Source organism: Oncorhynchus clarkii, chromosome 22 (genome assembly GCF_045791955.1).
Source record: "Oncorhynchus clarkii lewisi isolate Uvic-CL-2024 chromosome 22, UVic_Ocla_1.0, whole genome shotgun sequence".
NCBI classification, from domain to species: domain Eukaryota; kingdom Metazoa; phylum Chordata; class Actinopteri; order Salmoniformes; family Salmonidae; genus Oncorhynchus; species Oncorhynchus clarkii.
Window position 1 is genome coordinate 5,090,467 of NC_092168.1, and position 8,390 is coordinate 5,098,856.

Sequence of the window (8,390 nt, forward strand, 5' to 3'; positions counted from 1 at the left end):
GCCTGTTGTGTTCAGTCATTTAAGCAAATGAATAAACACCCAGGCTATTAATTAACGTTTTCCTGTACCGACGCTCAGTGGTGTAAAGTACTTTGGTAAAAATACTTGAAAGTACTACTTTAAGTAGTTTTTCAGGGTATCTGTGCTTTACTGCACTATTTATACTTTTACTTTTAGTTCACTATATTCATAAAGAAAATTATGTACTTTTTACTCATACATATATTTTCCCTGACACCCAAAATTACTTGTTACATTTTGAATACTTAGCAAGACAGAAAAATGGTCCAATTCACACACTCAAGAGGACATCCCTGTCATCCCTACTGCCTCTTTTCTGGAGGACTCACTAAACACAAATGCTTCCTTTGTAAATTATGTCTGAGTGTTGGAGTGTGCCCCTAGCTATCCGTAAATAATTGTTATTTATTTATAAAAAATAGTGCAGTCTGGTTCGCTAAATAAGGAATTTTTTATTATTTATACTTGTACTTATACTTTTGATACTTAAGTATATTTTAGCAATTATATTTACTTTTAAAACTTAAGTATATTTAAAACCAAATACTTTTACACTTTTACTCAAGTAGTATATTATTGGGTGACTTTCACTTTTACTTGAGTGATTTTCTATTAAGGTATCTTAACTTTTACTCAAGTATGAAAGTTGGGTGCTTTTTCCACCACTGCCGACGCTTTTATGCGCGATTTGTGTAGGCAGAGAAGCGTACCCAAGTTGTTGGGTTGTTATTTTTATAGCGAATGAAAATATGCTAGCCAGTTACGTTCTGAAAATAGTATACATTTCCTCCGCTACATTTTCTGATTAAAAATGCCTATAATATTCCTATCATCTCCATATGCTAAGAACTTCATAGATATTCTCGAAAACCTTCTACGGTAGAAGCATTCTGAGACAGTTTAATGTGTTTTTTTTATTTATTTCAGATGGCTGTCTATCCTGTCTTTCTGTTTATAATCTAATGCTAAATTGCAGGTTTTGCAGAATATATTGTTGACTGTAAAGAGCGTACCAGCGAGGAATTAGCACACGCTTTTTTCAAGCGATATTCAGATTCTGAATTGTTTTTCTTTTTTGGTTGCATTTGTATTTGCCAAGGCAGCAGCTACTCTTCCTGGGTTCCAAACACATTAAGGCACTTAGATCACACACAAAACAAAATATAAAACAGTACATCATATAACATTACACCACTACATATCTACAATGCAAAATGTATAATACCACCTTACAACAATATTACAATGTACGTGTGTGTAGAGTGTGTGTGCTAGTGTTTGTGTGCGTATGCGTTTGTACTAGCTGTGTGCTAGTAGTTTTACATAGACAGCATGATGTATTCAGCTTGTCAACACTTCTTACAAAAACAAGTATTGATGAAGTCAATCTCTCCTCTACTTTGAGTCAGGAGAGATGGACATGCATATGACGGTGGAATTCTGATAACATGGAAGGATCTAACACGTCCTCCACCGGAACCCAGCATGTCTCCTCCGGCCTGTAACCCTCCCAGTCCACGAGGTACTGAAGGCCCCTCGCCCGACATCTCGAATCCAAAAAGGTTTGAAACGAGTACGCCGGGACCCCCTCGATGTCCAGAGGAGGCGGAGGATCATCACGCACTTCAGCCTCCTGGAGCGGGCCAACCACCACCGGCCTGAGGCGAGACACATGGAACGAGGGGTTAATACGGTAATTAGTGGGCAGTTGTAACCTATAACATACCTCGTTCACTCTCCCCAGGACTTTAAACGGCCCCACAAACCGCGGACCTAGCTTCCGGCAGAGCAGGCGGAGGGGCAGGTTTCGGGTCGAGAGCCAGAACCTGTCCCCTGGTGCGAACACTGGGGCCTCACTGCGGCGATGGTCTGCGCCAATTTTCTGGCCCCTTATGGCACGCTGAAGGTGGACTGCCTCCCAGGTTTCCTCAGCGTGCCGAAACCAATTGTCCATCGCAGGAGCCTCGGTCTGGCTCTGATGCCAAGGAGCCAGAACCGGCTGATAACCTTACTCCTTTTCAATGTGTATTAGGGTAGTGGAGAGTGACGTAGCGAGTTCTGAGCCATCTCTGCCCAGGGCACGAACTTCGCCCACTCCCCCGGCCGATCCTGGCAATAAGACCGCAGAAACCTACCCACATCCTGATTAACTCTCCCCACCTGCCCATTACTCTCGGGGTGAAAACCTGAGGTAAGACTAACCGAGATCCCCAGACGCTCCAAGAACGCCTTCCAGACCCTTGATGTGAACTGGGGACCCCGATCAGACACTATATCCTCAGGCACCCCATAGTGCCGGAAAACGTGTGTAAACAGGGCCTCTGCAGTTTGTAAGGCCGTAGGGAGACCGGGCAAAGGGAGGAGACGACAGGACTTCGAAAACCGATCCACAACGACCAGGATCGGGGTGTAACCCTGTGAAGGTGGAAGATCAGTCAAAAAATCCACCGACAGGTGCGACCACGATCGTTGAGGAACGGGTAGAGGTTGTAGCTTACCTCTGGGCAGGTGTCTAGGAGCCTTGCACTGGGCGCACACCGAGCAGGAAGAAACATAAATCCTCACGTCCTTAGCTAAAGTGGGCCACCAGTACCTCCCATCAAGACAGCGCATTGTCCGACCTATCCCAGGATGACCAGAGGAGGGTGATGTGTGAGCCCAATAGATCAATCGGTCGCGGACAGCAGACGGAATGTACATATGACCAGCTGGACACTCAGGGGAGAGGGATCTGCACGTGACGCCCGCTCAATGTCCGCGTCCAGCTCCCACACTACAGGCGCCACCAGACACGAAGCTGGGAGTATGGGAGTGGGTTCCATGGATCGCTCCTCTGTGTCATACAGCCGAGACAATGTGTCTGCCTTAACGTTCTGGGAGCCTGGTCTGTAAGAAAGAGTAAACACAAAACGAGTGAAAAACATGGCCCACCTTGCCTGGCGAGGATTCAGTCTCTTCGCCTGCCGGATGTACTCCAGATTGCGGGGGTCAGTCCAGATGAGAAAAGGGTGTTTAGCCCCTCAAGCCAATGCCTCCACACCTTCAAGGCTTCTACGACAGCTAACAGCTCTCGGTTCCCCACATCATAGTGTCGCTCCGCCGGACTGAGCTTCTTCGAAAAGAAAGCACAGGGGCGAAGCTTCAGTGGCGTACCCGAACGCTGAGAGAGCACTGCTCCTATCCCAGCTTCGGATGCGTCTACCTCCACTCTGAATGGCAAAGAGGGATCCGGATGAGCCAACATAGGCACCGAGGTAAACAGAGTCTTCAGGTGCCCAAAAGCCCTGTTCGCCTCAGCCGACCACTGCAAGCGCACCGGGCCCCCCTTTAGCAGTGAGGTAATGGGAGCAGCCACCTGACCAAAACCCCGGATAAACCTCCGGTAGTAATTGGCAAACCCCAAAAAACGCTGCACCTCCTTTACCGTGGTTGGAGTCGGCCAATTACGCACGGCTGTAATGCGGTCGCTCTCCATCTCCACTCCTGAAGTGGAAATCCGATGCCCTAGGAAGGAGATGGATTGTTGGAACAACAAGCATTTCTCAGCCTTGACATATAGATCATGCTCCAACAGGCGACCAAGCACCCTGCGCACCAGGGACACATGCTCGGCGCGTGTAGCGGAGTATATCAGAATATCATCGATATACACCACTACACCCTGCCCGTGCAGGTCCCTGAAGATCTCATCTACAAATGATTGGAAAACTGATGGAGCATTCATCAACCCATATGTCATGACAAGGTACTCATAATGACCTGAGGTGGTGCTAAATGCTGTCTTCCACTCATCACCCTTCCTAATACGCACCAGATTGTACCCACTCCTGAGATCCAATTTTGTGAAAAAACGTTCCCCGTGCATTAACTCAATAACCGTATTGATCAGAGGTAGCGGGTAACTATATTTCACTGTGATTTTATTAAGACCTCGATAATCAATGCACGGGCGTAAACCGCCATCCTTTTTTTTTCACAAAAAAGAAACTTGAAGAGACGGGTGAAATGGATGGCTGAATGTACCCCTGATGCAGGGATTCAGAGACATATGTCTCCATAGCCTCCGTCTCCGCTTGCGACAGGGGATACACGTGACTCTTGGGATATGCAGCGTCTACCAGGAGATCTATTGCACAATCCCCCCGTCGATGGGGTGGTAATTGAGTCGCCTTCTTTTTACAGAAGGCGAGAGCCAAATCGGCATATTCGGGGGGAATGTGCACGGTGGAGACCTGGTCTGGACTTTCCACCATAGTAGCACCAACGGAAACCCCTAAACACCTACCTGAGCACTCTCGCGACCACCCCGTGAGAGCCCTCTGTGGCCAAGAAACAGTGGGGTTATGGCAAGCTAACCAGGGTAGGCCTAGCACCACAGAATACGCAGGAGAATCAATAAGGAAAAGACTAATCTTCTCCTTGTGACCCTCCTGCGTTATCATACACAAAGGTGCGGTTACCTCCCTGATAAACCCTGACCCTAATGGTCGACTATCTAAGGCATGAATAGGGAAAGGCATATCCACAGGAACAATAGGGATCCCTAAACTATGAGCTAAACTTTTATTAATGAAATTCCCAGGCGCACCTGAATCTACTAGCGCCTTATACTGGGAATGCAGGAGGAAAAAATCAGGAAAAGAGACAGAGACAAACATTAGTGCAACAGAGGGCTCTGGATGAGAATAGTGCCTACTCACCTGGGGTGATGCCAGAATGCCCTGCCTGCCTTCTCTATTCCCAGAGGAACCAACCCGGCACCGACCAGCAGTGTGCCCTCTGCGACCATGAATGGTGCTCGAGCGGGAACCCCCTCCGGTCTCCCTGCGCACCATCCCTCCCAATTCCATAGGTTCGGGAGAGAGGGTGCGGGAGGATGGAACAACCAGACCCCGATCTAGACGTCCACGAGTAGCCAGCATGTTGTCCAGCCTGATGGACATGTCCACCAGCTGGTCGAAGGTGAGGGTGGGGTCTCTACAGGCCAGCTCCCGACGGACGTCCTCGCGTAGACTACAACGGTAATGGTCGATCAGGGCCCTGTCGCTCCATCCAGCGCTGGCAGCCAAGGTCCTAAACTCCAAAGCAAACTCCTGTGCACTCCTTGTCTCCTTGTCTCCTGCCTCAGATGATAGAGGAGCTCACCCGCTGCAAATCTACCAAGACCTGGCCGTCCCTCTAAACTTTCAGCTCATACAAGGAGAAGACTGATCAGAGATGCAGCCAAGAGGCCCATGATCACTCTGGATGAACTGCAGAGATCTACAGCTGGGGTGGGAGACTCTGTCCATAGGACAACAATCTGTCGTATATTGCACAAATCTGGCCTTTATGGAAGAGTGGCAAGAAGAAAGACATTTCTTAAAGATATCCATTAAAAGTGTCGTTTAAAGTTTGCCACAAGCCACCTGGGAGACACACCAAACATGTGGAAGAAGGTGCTCTGGTCAGATGAAACCAAAATTGAACTTTTTTGGCAACAATGGAAAACGTTATGTTTGGCGTAAAAGCAACACAGCTCATCACCCTGAACACACCATCCCCACTATCAAACATGGTGGTGGCAGCATCATGGTTTGGGCCTGCTTTTCTTCAGCAGGGACAGGGAAGATGGTTAAAATTGATGGGAAGATGGATGGAGCCAAATACAGGACCATTCTGGAAGAAAACCTGATGGAGTCTGCAAAAGACCTGAGACTGGGACGGAGATTTGTCTTCCAACAAGACAATGATCCAAAACATAAAGCAAAATCTACAATGGAATGGTTCAAAAATAAACATATCCAGGTGTTAGAATGGCCAAGTCAAAGTCCAGACCTGAATCCAATCGAGAATCTGTGGAAAGAACTGAAAACTGCTGTTGACAAATGCTCTCCATCCAACCTCACTGAGCTCGAGCTGTTTTGCAAGGAGGAATGGGAAAAAATGTCAGTCTCTCGATGTGCAAAACTGATAGAGACGTACCCCAAGCGACTTACAGCTGTAATCGCAGCAAAAGGTGGTGCTACAAAGTATTAACTTAAGGGGGCTGAATAATTTTGCACGCCCAATTTTTCAGTTTTTGATTTGTTAAAAAAGTTTGAAATATCCAATAAATGTCGTTCCACTTCATGATTGTGTCCCACTTGTTGTTGATTCTTCACAAAAAAATACAGTTTTATATCTTTATGTTTGAAGCCTGAAATGTGGCAAAAGGTCGCAAAGTTCAAGGGGGCCGAATACTTTCGCAAGGCACTGTATATTGGTCAGAGATTCTGTCAGATATATGTGTATAGGTGGCAGGGAAGTCAGGCGCAGGAGAGTCAAACGGAGTGTAAAATGGAGTCTTTTAATAAATGTCCAAAGTAACATGCTCCATAACACTAAATAGAAAAATGAATATAAACAAATATGGGTACGAAGACCCGTCACGCACCTATACAAACAACACTACACTGACAATAAACAATCTCTGACAAAGACATGAGGGGAAACAGAGGGTTAAATACACAACAGGTAATGAATGGGATTGAAAACAGGTGTGTGTGAAGACAAGACAAAACCAATGGAAAATGAAAATGGATCAATGATGGCTAGAAGACCGGTGACGTCGAACGCCGAGCACCGCCCGAACAAGGAGAGGCAACGACTTCGGCAGAACTCATATTGTTAATCAGATATAATAAAACAGAGTATAAGTTTACTTAGTTACAGTTCCATTTAAAATGATTTGTTCAGTCATTTAATCATAATTTTACCAACACAAAAAAATGATAAAACATGTAATAAAAAAACCACCTGTCCCTAACCCATGGTGAATCAGAATGCGGACAAGATCTGGAAAAAGGACGTTAGCGCCGTGTTAGCACCAGGTATAAACGGTGCTATAGTATTATGTGAGTAAAGTCATACCATATCAAGATCACGACAGCTGTGATGGAAACAGGAAGTTTTGGTAAAATGTTATAAATGCTGACAAATAATTTGTTTGACATGGTGGGTTCTTTTTGTGTCAATAAAATGTATTAAAATGCGAGAAATGGTGGTGGTAACGAGTCACGGGTCTTATTCTGGCGACATGATGGCGACATGATGATCAATGCTTGACTGCCGTTTTGACAAATAAAAACGTTTTCTTATCCATAATCTCTTGACTAGCCTAAACGCAGAGCTACTTACTGTATCTGCTAGCTGTTGGCTAGAGAGCACGTGCCAAGAACAGAGTAGGCACATTTGCTATTAAAGGCTACAGTTTTTGTGAAAAAATATCAGTAGAGTTGAACATGTGATGAAAACACTTTGAACATTCCATTTTTATTCGGTACATGAAAATGTACGTGAAAAATACATTTTGTATACACTGCGTCATCTGCAAAATGTCAGTTTGTTGGAAACACCACTATTGGGCAAAATCGCATATTTTCCTTATGTAGATTTTTTTATATTCAGGAAACCAGCCAAAAATTAACCTTAGCAACATCATCATGTGTCATATCATCTCATTGTCATCTTTTTCTGACATCTCATGTCAACCTCATTATGACATGAGAGAGATGTCCAGCGCGTCTACAGAGGTGAGTACCTGGTCACTGCTACATTTGTGTACAGAAAAATAAATCAGACTCCTGAGTCTGCACAATAGCCGTGGGAAGTAGGGGTGCTGAGAATGCTGCAGCACCCCCTGTTAAATCACATGGTCTGCAGGTCTGTGATTTCTTGACCTCTGTGTCCTCACTTCAAAGCCTCTCCCTCAGCAGCCTCACAACATCTGCATTATTTTCAGGTTTCCAGTATGTGTTATGGTGCAGTAAACCTGGGTTGGCCCATCCACAATCACATTATATCACAAAGGAGTATCTGACAGGGTTATGATTTGGGAGACGCCCCAGGAATACACTGGGAATAGTGAGTTGAATGGAGGTTAGTGTGTTTTGAGCTTTCTGGTATAAAATGGCTGCCGTGGCATCCCCCAACTGGGTGCTAAGCATTGGTAAGGGATGAGGTGAGTCCCCCCCATAAAATGTAAAGCCTTTTGAGCACCTGGAAAAGGTGCTTGGTATAAATCCAACCCAGTCACATTAGAACAAGTCAGTCTAGACTCCGTTTGTTCGATGTCAATCTTTCAGCTGTTACTGTAAACATACCTGAGGTCAATGTAAATAGGCTAGGCCACAGGCTACATTCACAGGGCATCGGGGAATGGTGTGCGCCTGTGTACACAGATCTCCAAATTCATTACTGTATATTTACAGTGTTGCAAACAACAGCTGTGCCCATTGTAAGCAGCCCAAAAAACAAGTTGGACCTTCCATCAAAAAGAGAGACTCGGCTTGATATTGTCCCCACGCAGCTGTTAGTCTAACATTGACTCTAAAGTCATAAAAAAGGTC